Source organism: Eleutherodactylus coqui, chromosome 8 (assembly GCF_035609145.1).
Source record: "Eleutherodactylus coqui strain aEleCoq1 chromosome 8, aEleCoq1.hap1, whole genome shotgun sequence".
Classification (NCBI taxonomy): Eukaryota; Metazoa; Chordata; class Amphibia; order Anura; family Eleutherodactylidae; genus Eleutherodactylus; species Eleutherodactylus coqui.
In genome coordinates, this window is record NC_089844.1 from 35,420,342 (window position 1) to 35,444,187 (window position 23,846).

A 23,846-nucleotide genomic window follows, 5' to 3' on the forward strand; every position below is an offset into this window, starting at 1 on the left:
ACAGAATGGAGCAGCAGTCACACCCGCACGCAGTTGAACCCCCACCAATTGGCATGTTATGCCCTATCCTTTGAATACTCAGTAAGTTGCTTTTGTGGGACAACCCTTTGTGGCAAGGGGGTGCACAGAATGGCCTGCAGGGGGCGTGGAAGCAGACGGTCTGTGTGCTAATCAGCAGGGACAGCTGTAGGGTGTGTCTGGAGAAGTTAAAACCTCAGGACACATTCAGTTCCCTGCTGAAAGCCCGAGAGGCAGCATCAGGAACTGGGAGCAACACATGTCTGCCAGGGAAGAACGACCTCTAGACACCCCAGGTGGGGGATAGTGATGGGGACACTGCGAATTGCCATCTCTGAAGCTGTTGTATGTTCCAGCGTGTTGATGCTGTACCCTTTTTCCTTTGTGAAATAAAGCTTGCAAAGCCAGAGTTTGAAGTGATCCGCTCCCCTGAGTCTCTATGGAGTGGTGCCAACCCCATTGGATGGAGAAGATGGCGATCCTGTAAGCGAGTAACACCTAGGTTGACACACCTTTTAAACCTCATTTCTAATCTCCGGTCCACCTATCCAATGCCTGCCTCAGGGCTGAATACAGGTTTTGATGCATTTTTTAAATTGGTGTGAAGTGTGCAGTCATATACAGGAGATACCCAGGTTATACCAGCATGGTTAGTGTCACTATATACAGGATGTATAACTAATACCAGCTGTATATAATATATATATATATATATATATACAGGAGATACCCAGGTTATACCAGCATGGTTAGTGTCACTATATACAGGATGTATAACTAATACCAGCTGTACATATATAATTATATACATGAGATACCCAGGTTACACCAGCATGGTTAGTGTCACTATATACAGGATGTATAACTAATACCAGCTGTACATATATAATTATATACATGAGATACCCAGGTTATACCAGCATGGTTAGTGTCACTATATACAGGATGTATAACTAATACCAGCTGTACATATATAATTATATACATGAGATACGCAGGTTATACCAGTATGGTCAGTGTCCCTATATACAGGATGTATAACTAATATCAGCTGTACATATATAATTATATACAGGAGATACCCAGGTTATACTAGCATGGGCAGTGTCACTATATACAGGGAGATGTATGCATGTGATATGGACCATGCTGGCATAACCTGGGTATCTCCTGTATATAATATATGTACAGCTGGTATACGTTATACATCTCCTGTATATAGTGATATAGAGCATGCTGGTATAACCTGGGTATCTCCTGTATATAATATATGTACAGATGGTATGTTATACATCTCCTGTATATAGTGATATGGAGCATGCTGGTATAACCTAGGTATCTCCTGTATATAATTATTCATGTACAGCTGGTATAAGTTATACATCTCCTGTACATAGTGATATGGAGCATGCTGGTATAACCTGGGTATCTCCTGTATATAATTATTCATGTACAGCTGGTATAAGTTATACATCTCCTGTACATAGTGATATGGAGCATGCTGGTATAACCTGGGTATCTCCTGTATATAATTATTCATGTACAGCTGGTATATGTTATACATCTCCTGTACATAGTGATATGGAGCATGCTGGTATAACCTGGGTATCTCCTGTATATAATTATTCATGTACAGCTGGTATATGTTATACATCTCCTGTATATAGTGATATGGAGCATGCTGGTATAACCTGGGTATCTCCTGTATATAATTATTCATGTACAGCTGGTATATGTTATACATCTCCTGTATATAGTGATATGGAGCATGCTGGTATAACCTGGGTATCTCCTGTATATAATTATTCATGTACAGCTGGTATATGTTATACATCTCCTGTACATAGTGATATGGAGCATGCTGGTATAACCTGGGTATCTCCTGTATATAATTATTCATGTACAGCTGGTATATGTTATACATCTCCTGTATATAGTGATATGGAGCATGCTGGTATAACCTGGGTATCTCCTGTATATAATTATTCATGTACAGCTGGTATATGTTATACATCTCCTGTATATAGTGATATGGAGCATGCTGGTATAACCTGGGTATCTCCTGTATATAATTATTCATGTACAGCTGGTATATGTTATACATCTCCTGTATATAGTGATATGGAGCATGCTGGTATAACCTGGGTATCTCCTGTATATAATTATTCATGTACAGCTGGTATATGTTATACATCTCCTGTATATAGTGATATGGAGCATGCTGGTATAACCTGGGTATCTCCTGTATATAATTATTCATGTACAGCTGGTATATGTTATACATCTCCTGTATATAGTGATATGGAGCATGCTGGTATAACCTGGGTATCTCTTGTATATAATTATTCATGTACAGCTGGTATATGTTATACATCTCCTGTATATAGTGATATGGAGCATGCTGGTATAACCTGGGTATCTCTTGTATATAATTATTCATGTACAGCTGGTATATGTTATACATCTCCTGTATATAGTGATATGGAGCATGCTGGTATAACATGGGTATCTCTTGTATATAATTATATATGTACAGCTGGTATATGTTATACATCTCCTGTATATAGTGATATGGAGCATGCTGGTATAACCTGGGTATCTCTTGTATATAATTATATATGTACAGCTGGTATATGTTATACATCTCCTGTATATAGTGATATGGAGCATGCTGGTATAACCTGGGTATCTCTTGTATATAATTATATATGTACAGCTGGTATATGTTATACATCTCCTGTATATAGTGATATGGAGCATGCTGGTATAACCTGGGTATCTCTTGTATATAATTATATATGTACAGCTGGTATATGTTATACATCTCCTGTATATAGTGATATGGAGCATGCTGGTATAACCTGGGTATCTCTTGTATATAATTATATATGTACAGCTGGTATATGTTATACATCTCCTGTATATAGTGATATGGAGCATGCTGGTATAACCTGGGTATCTCTTGTATATAATTATTCATGTACAGCTGGTATATGTTATACATCTCCTGTATATAGTGATATGGAGCATGCTGGTATAACCTGGGTATCTCTTGTATATAATTATATATGTACAGCTGGTATATGTTATACATCTCCTGTATATAGTGATATGGAGCATGCTGGTATAACCTGGGTATCTCCTGTATATAATTATATATGTACAGCTGGTATATGTTATACATCTCCTGTATATAGTGATATGGAGCATGCTGGTATAACCTGGGTATCTCTTGTATATAATTATTCATGTACAGCTGGTATATGTTATACATCTCCTGTATATAGTGATATGGAGCATGCTGGTATAACCTGGGTATCTCCTGTATATAATTATATATGTACAGCTGGTATAAGTTATACAGTGTATATCACTTATATCAGCTATAAATGTATAAGTATGTACAATATATACCTGGTTACACCGCATGGTCCGCTCTCCTCCTTCGCTATCAGTCACCGCTGGCCAGACCAATCACACGGCTGGCAATGCACTGATAGACTGCCGTCTCTCAGTGGTAGGGAGAACCGCGCCAGGGAAGTCTGCAGCATGGAATTGTCTGCCCGGGTGATCGGCCCTCCTTTCCCTGATTGTCAACCATAGTTGGCCTGTGGCGCTGATAGATTTTATGGCAGGGGCCCGTGGGCCTCTGTTCACTAATGGTCCGGGTCACAATTACAACCCCTAGTGGTATGCCAGTGTCCTGTGTAAAAGGGCCCTAAGGCATACTGCTAAGATGTGCTTTACTTCGCATTGTACGATGTGAATCTTTGTGTATTGTGCATCTATTAATATAGCCATTGGGATTGTTCTAGTCTTATCTGACATACCGCATTTTTGATATTATTAATGCTACATGTATCAAATTTAAGGGCTGAATCCAGACCCCCTGGTCACTTTACGTTGCCCATGAGGTCCAAATAAAGAAGGACAGTCTCTCCACTTTCCGCGGAGGACACAACTAGTGCTCGGCAGAGGGGGCAGCGTCAGCACAGGAAGTGGGTGCCATCTTGGATCCTGAGCTCTGGCCCACAAAGAGGAAGGCTTCAGAGAGAAATGTGGACTACAAAACCTCGCGTGTCTCAGGCATATCGCTGGTCTGGCGAGGTAATTGTGTTGCATTGTTGCCTGTGTGAAGGAAAGCATGGGCTTTTCATACATGCGATTTGTAGCAACGTGACAAAATCGCGCGACTTTGTTGCCCGTGAAGGAGGCCTAATACTTACCTCTCCCATTGTTCCCTCAGGGTCAGCGCTGGAAGCTGCCGCTTGGTGCATTAGGATAGGCGGACTACTTGGCATCGCCGCTCAGTTGAGTGTCGGCTTCCAGTGTAGACACTGGGGGAACAACGGGGGAGGTAAGTATAACACATCTCTGGACTCAGAGGGTCACCTACTTTCAGACAGTAATTTTAGCTTACAGGGCTGCAAGTAGGTGACAGATTCCCTTTAAGGGTGTGTTTACACGGGGTGGTAATGTAACAGAATGTCCGCAGCAAATTCCACATCTAAAACAGAGTCTTAATCCGCATTTTGACTTGAAATCAGCTGTGTTACCCGCAGGACTCGTAATTATTAGGGAATTCTAGTAGCAGTGTTTCAGCACTGACTGGTGTAATCTAGTGAAGGGGACTGGGGGTGTAAGCACACGGCTGCTGGTTTAGGACCTGTGCTAAATAATGAACTGTGTTTTTACAGGTCAGCGGTTAGACTAAATAAAATGATCAACATCATAATACAATAAGCATGTTTAGTATCGCTGCATCCGTAAAAGTCTGATCTATTAAAGTAACGCATTATTTACTCTGCATGGTGAACGTCCTCTGAAAAAAAAAATGAACCCCAGAAATGCGTGGGTTTTTTGTCATTCTTTCTCAAAGATGCAATGCAATAAAAAGCGGTCAAAAAGGCATATGTTTTACAAAATGGTACTAACACAAACCACAGGACGTCCCGCAAGAAATGAGCCCTCGCACAACTATGTGGACGGAAAAATAAAAGCATTACTGTGCGCAGAAAATAATTTAAAACAAATTCAATGTCTTTGAAAAAAACAAGTACTACAGCAAAAAAAAAAACCTACGTAAGTTTAGTATTGTAGTAATCGTACTGACTCATAGAATAAAGATATCAGGTCATTTTTGTTGTAGTTTGTGCGCCGGAGAAATAAGGCGCACTGAAAGATGGCAACATTTCGTGTTTTTCTTCACTTTATTCCACTTAGAACTTTTTAAAAAGTTTTTCAGTACATTATATGGTAAGTAAATGGCACCATTGAAAAACACAACTCGTCCCGCAAAAAACAAGCCCTCATACAGCGACGTCGATGGATAAATAAGGGAGTTACAATTCTTTTTTTTTTTTTTTTTTTTTTAAACAAAAACAAAATGCTTGGTCACTAAGGGGCTAAATAACTTGAAAATGAGATGTGCCCCTAGTTTTCAGTTTTAGGGCTTATTCAGACGACCATATATTAGCCAGGTTTTCATGCCCGGCCGATATACGGTGTCCCACTCTGCAGGGGAAGGAGGCTGGAAGAGTCGGGAGCAGTGCACTGAGCTTCTGCCCCATCTCCGCCCCTCATCACTATTTGCAATGGGAGGGGTGAGGCAGGTGTGGAGCCAAGTCTTGGAATTTAGCTCCGCCCCTGCCTTGCCCCCTTCCAATGCAAATTGTGGCGAGGGGCAGGAGCTCAGTGCACTGCTCCCGCCTCTTCCAGCCTCCTCCCCTTGCAGAGAGGGACACCGTATATCGGCTGGCGTGAAAACCCGGCCGATATACAGTCGTCTTAAGCCGGTCTTACTAGTATATTCAGCGGGTTTTAATTTTACAGAAACATATCAATTACTTTCTGTTACCAAAATTGTTTAAAAATGTGTTGCAGTGTAATCCGGAGCAGACAATGAAACGCTGTATGGGGTTCCTTAGAGCTCCGACGTCATCGGTAAAATGAGTACGCACCTTGCTGGGGGGTTAAAGATGAATGGGGAAGGCAATGGCAAAACCACCCTGCAAAAAACAGCTTGCCTAGAAAACGTCACAATGTGACGTCACCCCAGGGGTCATAACCTGCCAAAGAAAGTCCGGAGCAGCATGAATAGTGCAAAAAACATTGCATCAACTGATGATGCGTCTTAATTTCTCCAGACAACGTTTCGACCACAAACACGGTCTTCTTCAAGTGTTTGTGGTTGAAACCTTGCCTGGAGAAACAGACGCATCATCAGTTGATGCAACGTTTTTTGGATGATTTATGCTGCTCCGGGCTTTTTCTTTTGGAGGTTATGTCTAAGGATTGAGGAGTTTCATCCTGATTCCTGGAGCTACTATCCACTTCCCACATTGTTGGTTTCCTGGCAGTGCTGCTGATGCCTACGTACTGACGGACGGGTCACCCTAGGAGTCAATCATGACTCGGTGCTTGTTTACCTTTACCTATCTACTTCTTTCCTGCAAAGGGGACTTGCTGGTCAGAGGTGGTCTAACACATTTATGCCAGAAACTGGTGTAAATTATACTAGAGTTGTATGCCGCAATTAAGCTGGCTTCTGTGTTGGCACATGGAGGTGTCGTGATACCTCTTCATATATTAGGCTTATTGTGCAACGGTGAATATAATAAGACTGGCGTTTAAATACCGATCTTAATAAATTTCCCCCTAAGTTGGCAGTTTGAGATATTTTGAGTCTTGAGATATTGTATTTCAGGTGATTGGTTAATTACTGGTTCATTGCTGTACTGCACTGCTTTTACCAGCAGAGGGCGAACCGCACTTTTATATGCTCTACCAGCAGAAAGATAAAGGTTGACATCACCTGTACAATCAGAGGCTGTATATGTCTTAAAACATGGCAGGATGGAGGTGCCAATTTACTGGCGTTACATGATGTGCGTCTCCTATAGCATGCGCTCGTTGCTGCGGCAGGTTTGTAGCAAACAGATGTATCATTGTACGGTTTTAAAGGGGTATTCTGGGACTTTTAGTATTGATGACCTATCCTTGGGATGGGTCATCAGTAGTTGAGCAGCAGAGCTCCACCGCTCGGGATCCTGGCCTAACAGCTGATCTTCCAGCCCACTATCAGTGCAGGCTGGACATCGTCATTGGTGGTCACGGACGGAAGTGTAGTAGCCAGCTTGACTGCCATTGAAACCAATGGGAATGATGCTTTCTATTACACTTGCGTCTCTGACCACCAATGATCAACTGATCTTCAGGGATCCCGAGCGACAGACCCCAACTGATCAACTATTGATAACCTATGCTAAGGATAGCCTGCTATTAATAGTAAATGCCAGGAATACCTTTAAGTGATTGCTAATGCAAACTCCAGAACCCCTCTAACTACCTATCATGTGCTGTTTATAATACTGATGTCTTCTTATGTGGCAAGTGAGCATTTGGACCCCCTCAAGCACCAGGACCCTTATACAGCTACTACCTCTACAAGCCCAATAGCTGCACCTCTGCTTCATTCAGGCTGTCACAGCTGCGTTGGGATCAGTTCGGGGTTTCTGTCTCTCTGCTCCGTTGTTTTAGAGGAGAGAAACAGAAATAAAACGGAAAAAAGTTTTTCCCAATTGATTTCAATGTGGTTTTAAAAATTGGAAAGGCTTCCGTTTGCTTTAATTCCATCAGGTTTTTGTGTTTTTTTTTTTTTTTTTTTTTTTAAATGGAAAAATTACACTGCGCTATTCTCCTCTCCAAAGTACCAGAAACCTGATGGAATAGAAACGAACAGAAGCCTTTTCATTTGCTAACCCCATTGAAGTCAATGGGTAAAAAAAACTGATGATTTTTTTTCCAGTTTATTTCAGTTTCTCTCCTCAAACAATGGAGCAGAGAGACAGAAACCCTGAATTGACCCTAAGGGCTCAGTCACCTGTGCGTTTTTCCCCACGTCAAAAAACTCGCACTAAATAGAACCAATTCTTTTCAATAGCAGCGGTCACATGTGCGAATTTTACATGTGGAAAAACGCCTGCGGCAAAAATTATAGGACGCTGGTACACGGAACACATGTAACTGCGTTCTGCGGCAAACCAGTGTTCTGTGTATGTGGTCATAGTGCTCAGACAATCAGAGGCAGCCCATTCAGCAAGGGGGGATTTTAAATCCCCGGCTGCTGAATACTACTCAGCTCAGTCCGAGAGAAGAGCCGGCTAAACGCGGCTGAGCCCCGGCAGCTGCAGAGAGGTGAGTATACATTTTTATTTTCTTTTACACATTTTTGGATTGATTTTCAGGGAAGGGCTTATATTTGAAACCATTTCCCGAAAATCATGGCAGGCCTTGCCTGCAGCCCATAGCGCAGGCTCCATTGAATTCAATGAGAGAACATCGTGCTGCTCTGCCACAGCTGTGGCAGAGGATTTATTAATCTCCATGCGGAGTCCTATTGTCATTTGACACTGTGACAATGCTGTCAGTGTCCAGTGACAATGGGACACCCCGCGGAGATGACGAAATCCTCTGCTATAGCTGTCACAGCCGCAGCAGGGGATAGCGGGAAATGCCCATGTGACTGAGCTCTTTTGAGTGGATAAACCCTGCTAGCAGCATTTTTTTTTCTGCCGCAACGCCCGCTTAGGTCACACAAATTATTGAACACATCAGTTATGCGTTAAAAAATCTGTGCGTGAAAACTCCTGTGTGACTGAGCCCTTGACGCTGATGGGACTGCAGCTTAAGGGTGGTTTCACACCTGCGCTCAGGGTTCCGCTTTCCTACTCCGTTTGCGGAGCAGGAACGGGAAATCCCCACTGCTGCATCTCTGGAAGGAATAGAACAGCCCCGACTGGATCTCGTTGACTATAATGGGGTTCGTTCAGTTTCCGCTCAGGTGCGCAAATTTTGGACGGAAGAAAAAACTCTGCATGCGCCTCTTTTTCTACAGTATTTTGAGTGGGATCTCGACAGAGCCTCCGACTGTGCGAAACTGGTCTAATTAAACACAGAAAATCTAAACACTGATTTCCATCTATGAAATAGGATGCAAAAATAAATAAACACAACCTATAATGTGTCAGATTACTGGACTTCGAGTTGTAAATAAGAACCTAATGAAACTGGACAGAGTTCACTGACCGGAAAGAAAATTAATAAAGGAAGTGGAAAACTTTAATCATAAAGAAAGCCCAGATAAATTGGTCTGGTTATTGGTGGAGAGCGTTCTATATAGGGGCACAATTATACTATACAAATATTCAAGGTCAACAGCAGGTGTCAGCGAGCTAAAGAGCGGTAATATTCAGGCAAGAGAAAAGATGCATACAACTGCATCATACTGTATTGTAATACTGCTTATTTATTGTATTGTCATACATGGGAGGCAATATTAGAGTAGTTGTATTCTTGCACGTAGGGGGCAGTATTAGAGTACTTGTATTCTTGCACGTAGGGGGCAGTATTAGAGTAGTTGTATTCTTGCACATAGGGGGGGCAGTATTAGAGTAGTTGTATTCTTGCACATAGGGGGGGCAGTATTAGAGTAGTTGTATTCTTGCACATGGGGGGGCAGTATTAGAGTAGTTGTATTCTTGCACATAGGGGGGCAGTATTAGAGTAGTTGTATTCTTGCACATAGGGGGGCAGTATTAGAGTAGTTGTATTCTTGCACATAGGGGGGCAGTATTAGAGTAGTTGTATTCTTGCACATAGGGGGGCAGTATTAGAGTAGTTGTATTCTTGCACATAGGGGGGCAGTATTAGAGTAGTTGTATTCTTGCACATGGGGGGGGGGGGCAGTATTAGAGTAGTTGTATTCTTGCACATAGGGGGGGGCAGTATTAGAGTAGTTGTATTCTTGCACATAGGGGGGCAGTATTAGAGTAGTTGTATTCTTGCACAGGGGGGGGGCACTATTAGAGTAGTTGTATTCTTGCACATAGGGGGGCAGTATTAGAGTAGTTGTATTCTTGCAAATAGGGGGGCAGTATTAGAGTAGTTGTATTCTTGCACATAGGGGGGCAGTATTATAGTAGTTGTATTCCTGCACATAGGGGGGCAGTATTATAGTAGTTGTATTCTTGCACATAGGGGGGCAGTATTATAGTAGTTGTATTCTTGTACATAGGGGGCAGTATTATAGTGGTTGTATTCTTGCACATAGGGGGCAGTATTATAGTGGTTATATTCTTGCACATAGGGGGCAGTATTATAGTGGTTATATTCTTGCACATAGGGGGGCAGTATTATAGTGGTTATATTCTTGCACATAGGGGGGCAGTATTATAGTGCTTATATTCTTGTACATGGGGGCAGTATTATAGTGCTTATATTCTTGTACATAGGGGGCAGTATTATAGTAGTTGTATTCTTGCACATAGGGGGCAGTATTATAGCAGTTGTATTCTTGCACATAGGGGGCAGTATTATAGCGGTTATATTCTTGTACATAGGGGCAGTATTATAGTGGTTATATTCTTGCACGCAGGGGGCAGTATTGTAGTAGTTATATTCTTGTACTTAGGGGTTAGTATTATAGTAGTTGTATTCTTGTACATAGGGGGCAGTATTATAGAAGTTATATTCTTGTACATAGGGGGCAGTATTATAGTGGTTATATTCTTGTACATAGGGGGCAGTATTATAGTGGTTATATTCTTGCACGCAGGTGGCAGTATTATAGTAGTTATATTCTTGTACATAGGGGGCAGTATTATAGTAGTTGTATTCTTGTACATAGGGGGCAGTATTATAGTAGTTGTATTCTTGTACATAGGGGGCAGTATTATAGTAGTTGTATTCTTGTACATAGGGGGCAGTATTATAGTAGTTGTATTCTTGTACATAGGGGGTAGTATTATACGGTAGTAGTTATATTCTTGTACATAGGGGGCAGTATTATAGTAGTTGTATTCTTGTACATAGGGGGCAGTATTATAGTAGTTGTATTCTTGTACATAGGGGGCAGTATTATAGTAGTTGTATTCTTGCACATAGGGGGCAGTATTATAGCAGTTGTATTCTTGCACATAGGGGGCAGTATTATAGCGGTTATATTCTTGTACATAGGGGCAGTATTATAGTGGTTATATTCTTGCACGCAGGGGGCAGTATTGTAGTAGTTATATTCTTGTACTTAGGGGTTAGTATTATAGTAGTTGTATTCTTGTACATAGGGGGCAGTATTATAGAAGTTATATTCTTGTACATAGGGGGCAGTATTATAGTGGTTATATTCTTGTACATAGGGGGCAGTATTATAGTGGTTATATTCTTGCACGCAGGTGGCAGTATTATAGTAGTTATATTCTTGTACATAGGGGGCAGTATTATAGTAGTTGTATTCTTGTACATAGGGGGCAGTATTATAGTAGTTGTATTCTTGTACATAGGGGGCAGTATTATAGTAGTTGTATTCTTGTACATAGGGGGCAGTATTATAGTTGTTATATTCTTGTACATAAGGGGGCAGTATTATAGTACTTCTACACAGGGGCAGTGCTCTTTGAGGTTTTCTGATTCTTTACCTTTGTGGAGCCGTCTAGGACGGTGAGCTATAACTCTGGACAGCAGAGCGGTGAATGACCTTGTGTCGGTGACATCGTTTCACATCCAAGAATTTGAAATACGTGCTGTTGATGGACGACCTAAAACCCTTCAGCGTTTCTATCAGAGCCGCTTCGGTGTCCTGCAGGTTGGTGCCGCTGGTTTGATTAGTATCCACATTTTGTAAGTTTGGCAGAAATTCCCTTTTTTTCATGTAACTAATTTTTTATTGCTCGCCAGCTGTAGCCAGATTGGACGGCTGAGATTTGTTGCTGTATCTTGTCTGCGGTGATAAAATATTCATCACTCTTTCGAGAAGTTGCTGATTCTGTGGCGGCTCCTGGTGCCAGAGACATTTGGAGAGCATTTTGTCAGGCACAATGTGGAGTACTGCTGTGGAACGTTCGGACAGTTGGGGGGCGCAGAGGTCCCCACCCAAGTATCCTCAGGTAGCATGCAACACTGACTGGCATATGGAGGAGAGAAGGGACCTCTATGCAGTTGTCCAAGTACTATGTTATAATTAGACTTACAGATGTAATACCACGGATGCATCTTGCGCTACAATAAGTCGTGGCTCAGCACGGCTACACAATTTGCGTAGAGCGGCTGCCATTCAAACTGGTAATACGCAGTGAATAGAGCCCATTGAATTCGATAGGTTCATTCATATGAAGTTATTTTCTTCACGCAATGTGCTGCCTCTTTTGGAAATATACACAGTATGTCCGAACATGGTGCAAATTAAGGGCTCGTTCACACATAGGACCTAATTGCACAAAAATTCTGCATGCAAAAAAATTGTGCCTAACTTCCCCCAAAATTGCGGAATAAGCGATTTTCATCGATCTAATCTAAAGTTTCATTAGCGTTAATCACCCATTCACACAATCTAGAGCTGCGTGTTGCAGAAAAAAACGCGCTGCTGTTCGGAATTCCCTCGGTTGGTATAAATTCTCATAATGACTTTTAGTGTGTAAAATTCGGGCGCTGGTCGTCTTTCGGAGCGTTAGCCGCAGCTAAACTCTCTCCCCCTCCTTTTTTTTTTTTCAGCTGCCATAGGAGCCTATAGAAACTCCTGGGCTTTGCGCACCAAAGATTGGTCAAGACCTATAGTTTTGCGCAGCAGGGAATTTGAGTCGCTGACGTCCTATTTTTTTTTTTTTTTAGTTGTGCTTTATTTATTTATTTTTTGTGTGGCTAAAATCCTTCGTCTGAACGTTTCCATAGAAAGCTATTGGTTGTAATAGTCGCAATTTTTTTTTTTATGCGTGTGCAATTTAGCTGCACCAATTTCCTTGTGTGACTGAGCCTTAACACCGTAAGTGAAATCAATGAGCGTGTGTAAATACGCAGGTAAACTGTGTATTCGCTGCGAATCTTCCCACAACAGCAATGCGATTTTGTGTGTTTTTTAGCATTTACAAGTACGCAGTGTTGCGTGCATTAAACGCTATGCAAATACGCCCATGTGAACGAGCCCTAACTGGAACATTCTTCTTTGTATCCCTAGGCTAAGGCTAACTTCAGACGGGCGAGTGTGATATCAGCACCGTGTTAGAATAGGCGGGCCCGCTGACTTGGTAGGCCCAGGTGTGTGTAATTGCGCACCAAAACACCAGGAGATGTTATTCCACTGCTTAGTGATACAATCATTGCGCTCTTTTGCCCCCTTTTAGCATTAGCCACGCTGTGGAGCCGGCAGTGGCCCATCATACTGCCGCGTATCGCAGCTAAATCTTACTGCATATCACAGCGTATCTCATGCATGCTATCATGCGCGGTCCATCCATTTTAAAAAAATGTATTTTATTTTTTTTTTTCTACACCGTTGAGAACAATTGCCTCTACCCCGCGTATACACGCAACAACATGGAACATGCTGCATTCTTTTTTGTGCTCGTGTATTGGACATTCCGCCACGCTAATGTGAGCATGACTGAGTAAGGAAATGTAATGGATTGCCTTTGAATTACTGCATATCATTTCGGCGTACAATGCACACGTAATATGCGGTAATCATACGCCTGCGTGACCCCAGCCTAAAGAACAGCGTGTTGTACATTTGGACACGTTAGTTGGAGCACCAGTGTTGTATTCTGCTGCTCCGGACTGTGCAGCACCTGTTCATCAGAACGATTCCTGACATCCTCCTCTGACCCCTTTCAGTGATGAGTTTTTTTTCCATCTACAGGCTCCCCTTTTGCTGGATGTTTTTTTTCTCAATCACACCAATCTCTGTATATTTCTCAAACTATGGCCGCCTGCAGATGGGTAGAAATTCCGTGGTGGGAATTTCTACCCGCGGAATTTCTTTCCCGCGGAATTTCCGCCTGTGGAAGCTGGCATAGGATTGCGTTAGCAAACGCAATCCTAGGCAGACGGCCGCGCGAGATGTCACGCGGCAAGCAAATCGCGACATGCCCTATTTCTGTCTGGGTCTCGCAGAGCCCCGCACAGAAACGTCACTCCTTGGCCGTTGGCTCTGCTCTGCGCATGCGCTGGCTGCCTGGCAGCTGGCACAGGAAAGAGCCGGGGCCGCGGGAGCAGGTGAGTGACGCTCTGCTCTCTGCAGACGCTCGGGTCAGGTCCCGCTGAGAGAATTCTTGCAGCTAGATCCGACCCGGACATCTGCAGGTGGCCTATTGTACGAGAAATCCGCACACTGTTGGCAGTGACATCCTGGCCCGGGCTAGTCCAGCACCTATGACCCGGCCTTGTTGGAGGTCGCTCCAAACGCTGGATTTTCCCGTCTAATGTGGATTCACACAGAAACTGATCCACGGAAAACTTATCATGTGATTTTATGCTGCACTCTGGGGTCATGGACCTTCCAATCGTGAAGGCTCGGGGACTCTAATAAAGTGGCCATTCAGTATATATACATATTGGTTAGTATGTGAACCCCCAAGTCCGGCAATGGCTAATGAACAATATAAAGGAAACCCCATTGTGTGTAACATTGTGTCCCCCTCTGGATTTCCATATATAGATGACATAACCTGCAGTGTAAACTAATGCTAACATGGAACAAAGACGTCCGTTCTGCAGGTTTATGTCTTGAGAAGTTGCCGTCTTTATCCTATGGGATGCTGTAAGGGCAGCAGGGGGCAGGCACAGCCACTGGCATCTTGCTGGCAGCGGGCTGATATGACAGGCGCCCTCTACTCTCACATGTACCATCAGGAACCTGTCAGCAAGTCATGTTGGTAACATATGTGCCCGCTGGCTCCTGTCTCAAATGCCAACAGTGATTTATTCAGCTGGCACCCGGTGCATTGCTTGCTTTTCTTCTCAGAGTGTACCCAGGAGGCGCCTGCTGTGTTTGCAGGCAATCCCCTGAGAGCGCGGTATGTAGGAGACCCCGGGAGGACTGGTCGGAGCATATACTGCACAACAAGTACGGGCACAATATACAAAGAGGTCATCCTAAGAAAACTCTTAGGATTATTTCACACTGGCAAGAAAATTGCGTTGTGAAACGCACAAATATGTATCCCATTCTTTTGATCAGAGTCATACACGCTTGCGATGTTTCCTGGCATGGTTCAGAGTTGCAATGCAGGAAACATATCGCAGCATGTCCATTCTGTTTGCAATATCACCCATTGTTTTCAATGGGCCAACAGCCGCAGCATCCGCCCCATTGAAATCAACGGGAGAAGATCGCTATCTCCTGCCACAGCTGTGGCCGCCGCGGCAGAGATAAAGGGAGCGCCCGCAGTGATGAGAGGCTGTCTCCTTGTGAAAACTCCCCGCATCCAGAGGTTTTCAGGACTGCGAGGGTGATATTGGGCCGTGAACTACAGCCCAATATCGCTCTCGCCAGTCTGCAGGAGCCCTTAATGAGTACCTGCTCTTTCACCTTCAGAGCATTTTTGCTCCTTCTGACCTTTTTTGAGTTCTTTCTGGCAGCTGAAAAATTCCAAGATGAGGTAAATATGCTCATGTGAATGAGCCCTTACTATACAGTCTTACAACTGGCCCTTTGAAGGCCGATGTGGCCCTCGGTAAAAATAAGTTTGACACCCCTGCTCTAGATCATTCAAACTCATAGGCTGTTGAAGTTGACATCCCAGATGGTGTCATACATGTTCTATTGGTGATATATCTGATGACCAGGCAGCCACAGAAGTGTGACAATGTTGTGGGGGCTCCGGTGACCCCCTTGTGTGTGCAGTCGAGCATTATCCTGCTGGAAGTCGCCATGAGAGGAACACATGTGGCTGCAGGATGTCCTGAACATATCATTGAGCTGTCATTGTCCATCGTACCACCACTAGGGGTGATCAACTGTTGTATGTGATTGCCCCCCAGACCATCACACCAGCAGGGGGCAGTGTACCGCTCCACAGCAAAGGCAGGATTGAGGCGCTCACCCGGAGGTCTCCAGACATGAACCCGGCCGTTATCAGCGGCCAAACTAAACCTGGATTCATCGCAGAAGACAACCCAGTTCTACCCTGTAGCGTTCAGTTTCATTGTTCATGACACCCCTGCAAACGGTAGTCGATGGTGGGTGTAAGAGGCAGTACATGTAATGGGGACCATGTGACCAAATGTCCTTCAGCAAAGTGCCTGGAAACGGTTCTGACAGACACAAGGGTGTAACGATGGTGCTCCCCGTCTCTAGATGGTGGACAATGAAACAATTGCAGCTGCTGGTGCTTATGGGACGATCAGACGACCCTCTCTACAGGTGGTCTGGCGGGGGCGTCCTGAGCTCAGTCACCTTGTGTGCCACATCCACTGGTCCCAACAACCCTCTAACAGTCTGGTCAGACGCTCTTCTCTACTGGTGGTCTGTAGGGGGTTCCCTGAGCCCGGTCACCTTGTGTGCCCTCACACATCCACTGGTCCCAACACCCCCTAACAGTCTGGTCAGACGCTCCTCTCTACTGGTGGTCTGTCGGAGGTCCTGAGCCCGGTCCCCTTGTGTGCCCTCACACATCCACTGGTTCCAACACCTCCTAACAGTCTGGACAGATGCTGCTTTTTAATGGTGGTCTGTAGAGGGCATCCTGAGCCCAGTCACCTTGTGTGCCCTCACACATCCATTGGTTCCAACACCTCCTAACAGCCTGGTCAGACGCTCCTCTCTACTGGTGGTCTGTCGGAGGTCCTGAGCCCGGTCCCCTTGTGTGCCCTCACACATCCACTGGTTCCAACACCTCCTAACAGTCTGGACAGATGCTGCTTTTTAATGGTGGTCTGTAGAGGGCATCCTGAGCCCAGTCACCTTGTGTACCCTCACACATCCACTGGTTCCAACATCTCCTAACAGTCTGGTCCATACTAAAGACTGAATTAAAGTCAGTGGGATCACATAAATACGCAGTGATTACATATGATACATGCATATTTACACATGAAGGCAGCAGAAATCTATAGAACTTTCTTGTGGTTTTATTTGCGCACATTAAAATGCAGTGAATATGTGCAAAAAAAACCATAAGGTTGAAATATGCTGTGAATATGCACAGCTTCAGCCCGTCAAAATGCTACATATCACATGGACCAAAACTGCATCCGCCAGTGTGAATGACACCTAAATGTAACTACTCCCTAAGGCCTCTGTCACACGTGCGACAGCGATATCCATCTGTGTACTGTGCGATATCGCTGCATTTTCTCGTGTTGATTTCGCGATTTTGTTTCACTACAAAGTTGTGCAGCTTTGTAGTACTCTTTTGCTGGGATTTTCAGGGGAGGCTTGAGATATAAGCCCTACCCTGAAAAAAAGCCCTAGCTGCATGAAAAACAAAAAAAAACCAATACATCACCTAAGAGGCATTGTCCGCTTCGCTGCACGTCTCCTACGATGGTTGTAATTGGTTCATCTAGTGCTGGCTCTGGTTGAGCCGCGACGCTTCCTGACCAGGAAGCACTCCCTGAAGACTACGGAGCTGCAGAAGAGACATGCGACTTAATGCAGCTAGGGCTTATTTTAGGGGAAACAGTAGGATTTCCTATTGTAAAAGTTGTGTCGCACCGCATGAAAACCGCGTTTTCATGCGATGCACAAGAAAGGAAGGCTCCATAGAGAAACATGGGCTACAAAATATTGCAATCGCGGCAATATTCAGCAACCCACAATGTAGCAGCCTACAAAACATCACTAATGTGAAGGAACCCATTGGAAAGCCTGGGCTTCACATACATGCGATCTGTAGCGCTGTCGCATCGCGAGAAAATACTGCGTTTCCCCCCCCCCCCCCACACACACACACATTACACCGATCCCTAATCCCGGCCGGGTGGATATTAGATGCCCTTGGCGACAGCACAATCACTGATTATGGGTTCACTGGTTATCTCCTTCCACCTCTTTAGCAGCAAGCTTCCTACCTTGGAGGGTCCTAGGATGCCTGGGTAAGGCTGTCAACTGCTGGACGCATATTAGTAGTTTACACTGCGGTTATTCCTGCTGCCGATTCCAGCCAATGAGGTGGCTGGAATCGGCACCATGTGACCTCCCATTGTGCACGAGCAGTACAGTTCAGCTGCCGTGCACGATGAGAGCTGTGCCCGCGCCTCACGTGACCGGTGACGTCACCGGTACTTGAATTTGCCCGCGAATTCCGAGCCTACAGAGGAAGCTGATGGTTGGAGCCTTTTATACTACTTTCAACGTGGAAGAGGAAGATTTCTGCGCTGTGTGGTGAGTACCTACCTGAGAATGTGCTGTGTGGTGAGTACCTACCTGAGATTAATGCGCTGTGTGCTGAGTACCTACCTGAGATTAATGCGCTGTGTGCTGAGTACCTACCTGAGATTAATGTGCTGTGTGGTGAGTACCTACCTGAGATTAATGTGCTGTGTGGTGAGTACCTACCTGAGATTAATGCGCTGTGTGCTGAGTACCTACCTGAGATTAATGCGCTGTGTGCTGAGTACCTACCTGAGATTAATGCGCTGTGTGCTGAGTACCTACCTGAGATTAATGCGCTGTGTGCTGAGTACCTACCTGAGATTAATGTGCTGTGTGGTGAGTACCTACCTGAGATTAATGCGCTGTGTGCTGAGTACCTACCTGAGATTAATGCGCTGTGTGCTGAGTACCTACCTGAGATTAATGCGCTGTGTGCTGAGTACCTACCTGAGATTAATGCGCTGTGTGGTGAGTACCTACCTGAGATTAATGCGCTGTGTGCTGAGTACCTACCTGAGATTAATGCGCTGTGTGCTGCTGTGTGGTGAGTACCTACCTGAGATTAATGCGCTACGTGTGGTGAGTACCTACCTGAGATTAATGCGCTGTGTGGTGAGTACCTACCTGAGATTTAGGCGCTGTGCTGCTATGTGTGGTGAGTACCTACCTGAGATTAATGCGCTGTGTGGTGAGTACCTACCTGAGATTAATGCGCTGTGTGGTGAGTACCTACCTGAGATTAATGCGCTGTGTGGTGAGTACCTACCTGAGATTAATGCACTGTGTGGTGAGTACCTACCTGAGATTAATGCGCTGTGTGGTGAGTACCTACCTGAGATTAATGCGCTGTGTGCTGAGTACCTACCTGAGATTAATGCGCTGTGTGCTGAGTACCTACCTGAGATTAATGCGCTGTGTGCTGAGTACCTACCTGAGATTAATGCGCTGTGTGCTGAGTACCTACCTGAGATTAATGCGCTGTGCGCTACGTGTGGTGAGTACGTCACCTGAGATTTGCGCGACGCCACCTGACGCAACCTGTCTTTTTTTGCAGATTTGTGCGCTACGTGGGGAGACGCGGCCACCCGAGATTTGTGCGCTTTTTTTTGCAAACTTACGTGTGGAGAGGATCCTGACGTTTGGACGCGTTTTGAGAAGAATTTCGCTTCGCTTGCACACAAGCTGACATAACTCGTCGAGGTAAGCTGCTGCATCTGCTAAAATTTTCATTGCGTGCATCTGCTCATATGTGCTTATTTTGCGCATATTTGCAGGTTTTCGTGTGTACGTGTATATATAATATATGATTCTTCTGACCAGGTTGGGGGAGTAGTGGTCAATGTAAGTGGGTGGAGCGGATCTAGGGATCAGTAATACTGGTGTGATGTGACTGTTAACCTGCTGATTTTTCGTTATTTCCTGCAGATCTGACGTCCTTGAGAATGGGAAGGCTGGCGGACAGTGAAGAGACCCTCGACGTTCAGCAATCTTGAAACCCTTCGTTTTATGGACTGCTTTTTGCCGGTGACTCACCTTTTTTTTTTTTTTTGGTATTTTTGGATAGACTAAGCTTTTATTTATTTTCTTGCAAACTTTTTTTCCTTCTTCTTTACAGGTGAACTGATAAGTTATTTCCAGATTACCACACTGCGTTTGCTCACAATCATTGTTGAAGCAGCAGAGACTGACGGTCCTAGATGTTGGCTCAGTAGGACGCTTTCAAGATGGGCATGTTTGCAAATCGAAGTGATTCTTACATTGTTTTTTCTGTGCCTTGTTGTACTTCATTTAAGTGGTAAAAATGGGCAGTTAGAAGTTGTGTATATTAATTAAAATTAAGAATATTGACAGTTTTGAAGACATTGTAATTTTTTAACATTTGCAAATGTTATATCTCATATGTGCAAGCATACTCTACAAATCCTTGCCAACATATATTTCCATCTGTTCACTTTATTCTAGATGCACATTTGCAAAAACATCCTTTGTTTGGAACCATTTAGGAGACATTCAAGTTGAACCTCATTTTTCCTCATTTTGCTAAATCCTTTTTCCTCCACCGAGCCAAGATTGCAAAGGCTCGTGGGTGTCAGAATACATACCCCCTAAAATGGCCCTATTTTACAAAGTACACCCCTTTGTGTTCACTGAGTGGTGTGAGGAGGATTTAGATCACACATTTTCAGGAATTAATGGAATTATGATAAAAAAAAATTATAATAAGGCTTTATTTCGGCTAATGTGCTATTCTAAATTTTTTTCCACCAAAAATCATCATTTTCATGTGCACTGACACCCCAAAATGGATACCCCTGTTTGTATTGTTTTCAGAAATGTACCCATTGTGGCTCTAATGTTATGTTAGTATGCACAAATGGGACCCAAAATGTAATCAGTACTATGTGGCTTTCTGAACAGACTGTTATGATCGTGTGGGCAGATTGAGCAGACTGCCAACACCATCGTGACCAAAGGAGTAGTAGTCTAGTAGTATACATGCACACAGGAAACACAGGAGATTCACATGGAATCCATGCAACTAACCCTGTGCTAAAGAGGGGGGGGGGGGGGGGGTGTCGACAGTGGCCCAACCTAAGCATATACATCCCCAAATAAGAGGGCGGCCCAGCGGTCTTCGGAACTGGGCCATAGCTGATCCTAGGAGCCACAGAACAGGACACACGCATGGCATATAACAGAGACGGAACAGAATACACAGAGATAGAAAACACTGCATACAGAAGCCAAAAATGCAACCACTACTAACAGATAGGCTGATTATAAAGAACAGGTATTACTTGACATTTTAGACAAAACGTGAAGCTAGCGGGCGAACTTCTAAGCTCCTGGTTATACCGCTATTACCTACACTAACCATGAGTCCAGGAGACCCGGACAATACTGCCCACTTGGCCTGTAGCAGCAGCCACAATGCATACTCGAGTATAGCCGATCCCAGTGTTAGCCGAGGTACCTAATATTACCCCTTGGCTTATACTCAAGTCAATAATTGACCCCAGGTTTTTGGGGTAAAAGTTGGTACCTTGGCTTATACTCAGGTCGGCTTAGACTGAAGTATATCTGATTACATACAAAAACCTAATGAAATAAGAGCAATCGTTGCATGCAAAGCATTAACCCTTTCCAATCCACTTATTTTTTCTCACCCATTCTCCCCAGCTCCAAATAAATTGGTTCTGGGGAGAATGGGTGAGAAAAAATACACTTTCCCTGCACCCTCCAGAGCTGACAGAGTTCAGGAGGGTGCAGGGAGGGACCTGCTTACCTGTCCGGCGTCTTCAGTACTCTCCTTCTGCCTCCCGGTTCGGCGATCATGTGACTGCTGGGGTCAGGTAACACCGGCGGTCACATGATCGCCGGCCAGAATCTATGCATTACATAGCGCTAAGTAATGTGTAAAGGAGAAGGCAGAAAGGATTAAAATCCCTTTCTGCCTTCTCCTCGGGGGTCTTCGATGAGGACCAGTGCAGGAGTGCATCTGCACCCGATGTGCCTGACGATCGGGTGCAGATCCACTCCTGCACTGCAGTGTCGGGCCTGCCCCGACATTGGAGCTGTGGAGGGAAATTATGATGTCGGGGCAGGCCCGACATTGGACTGGAAAGGGTTAACAGCGGGAATCTGTTGTCTCACCCATCCCCTCTGTGGCTGCGGGAGGCCAACTGTCATTAGCAACAGTCTTCAGCAGTAGATGGTGTGGGCTCAGATCTGTAGGATGTAGATGCAAGTCCATTCCAGAAACCTGCTTCCTAACATATACGTACATTCACGTGCTGCGGTGGCAAGGGGTTAAAAGGGTTCCCTGGGACTCCAGTACTGATGATCTATGCGCAGTGAAGTGGTGATCTGCCTCCCAGAATCCCTGCCAATCAGCTGATGACGAGTGCGCACCGCTGCCACTTCAGTCTATGCCAGACGCAGCACCGTACATTTCCGGCTGTACACGCCTGCATAGGATTGCATTTCAATACGCAATCCTATGCAGAAGGCCGTGGTTTGTCTACGCAAAATCACGCGCAGAAAACAAACCGCGCCATGCTCTAATTCTGTGCGGGGTTCGCAGAGCCCCGTACAGAAACGCCACTCGCTGGCTGCCGGCTCTGCGCATGTGGCGTCTGCTGGCACATGAGTCAGAGCTGCGGGAGCGGGCGAGTTCCGCACTGCTCTCTGCAGGCGCTCAGGTCGGGTCCCGTTGCGAGCAGCTGGATGCGACACGGCCGTCTGCAGGCGGCCTTAGGCCTCATGTCCACTAGAAAAATACAATCCGCGTAGAATCAGCTTTCAATTGTATAATTTTCATGCAGATATCTGCACACATCAATGTGATAGCAATGTGGCCGATCCGCGGTAAAATGGAGCATGCCGCGGTTTTTTCTCCCACGCATGAAAAACGCAATTCTATTAAAATTCCATCCACGGGTGCAAAAATCAGTTTAATGGACGGGATGGCCAATGATTCCCTAGGGGCAAATCCGCTGCGGAAACCGCAATTCCATTTTGCTAGTGGACATGAGGCCTTAAGGCTCCTTCCCACAGACGGATCTACCGCGTTTCCCCGAAAGTAAGACAGTGTCTTACTTTCTTTTTATCCCCAAAAGCCCCACTATGTCTTACTTTCGGGGTATGTCTTATATTGGAAAATGGAGCATGAAAAAATCTGGACCATGCTCCATTTTCATGCGGGTCTCCCGGGACACAAAAATCAAATTGTACTCACACGCTCTGGTTCTTCTCTTCGCCGCGGCGCCATCTTCTCTCAGTCGCGGCCGGATCATTTTGCTTCGGCCCGGCGCATGTGCGGGGCACGTCACCGACGTCATCATGCACATCCGCCGAGCCGAAGAAAGAAAATCCGGCCGCGACGAGAGAAGATGACGCCGCAGCGAAGGAAGTATCCGGAGCGTGTGAGAGGTAAGTTAATTCTGATTTATTCCTATTTTCAGCGCTCATGTCCGCGGGGCAGGAGGGACCCGCTGCAGATTCTACATGGAGAATCCGGAGCGGGCCTGATTTTCCCTGTGGACATGAGGCCAAAGGCGGCAGACGCGGTGACATATGGAGGGGGGGGCGGCGCGGAAGTGGGCAGGAGGCGGCGCGCAGCTACCGTAGATGAGAGGGAGGCGGCAATACCCCCGTGTTTCCCCGAAAGTAAGACATATGTCTTACTTTCGGGGTACGGCTTACATTGGCCGACCCCCCTGAAACCCCCGATACGTCTTACAATCGGGGGGTGTCTTACTATCGGGGAAACATGGTATTCAACCTAATAGCTCAATGCTTACGGTGCGTAATTTCACAGCGGAATTCCGCACCGTAAAATGCCGCGGGTGTACGCGCGGACGGCTTCCATTGCAGTCTGTGGAAGCCGTCCATTCACGCTATTTTCCGCTGTAGCACAGCGGAAAATAGCGTGAAACCGCCTCTACGCCTACCGCCAGCCGCGTCACATGCCGCTGCGGTGCGTCTCACGCTCTATTACCCATGCGCACTGAGGCGTCATGCGGGACTCCGGAACCAGAGGTAAGTATTGGGGTCTCTTGGGGCTGCCGTGATGGGCTCCGCCCCGGAATTCCATGGCGGAGCTCGTCGCAGCCGGCTTTACAGCGTGGGTAATCAGGAGCCTGAAAACATAAATAAGGTAAAACAAAAAAACAAATTCAAA

At 45.2% G+C, this 23,846-nt stretch overlaps 1 long non-coding RNA gene across 3 annotated transcripts; it reads left to right on the forward strand.

Annotated features, from left to right (window-relative positions):
• The first annotated feature begins 17,912 nt into the window (after nucleotides 1-17,912).
• Nucleotides 17,913-20,021, forward strand: LOC136577462 (uncharacterized). Of its 3 annotated transcripts, none has more exons than XR_010786478.1 (3): nucleotides 17,913-18,172; nucleotides 19,218-19,363; nucleotides 19,589-20,021. It is a non-coding gene; the product is annotated as an uncharacterized lncRNA (long non-coding RNA). The 3 variants fall into 3 exon arrangements; XR_010786479.1 differs by lacking the exon at nucleotides 17,913-18,172 and adding an exon at nucleotides 18,680-18,707; XR_010786477.1 differs by lacking the exon at nucleotides 17,913-18,172 and having other exon boundaries at nucleotides 19,123-19,363.
• Nucleotides 20,022-23,846: the final 3,825 nt, after the last annotated feature.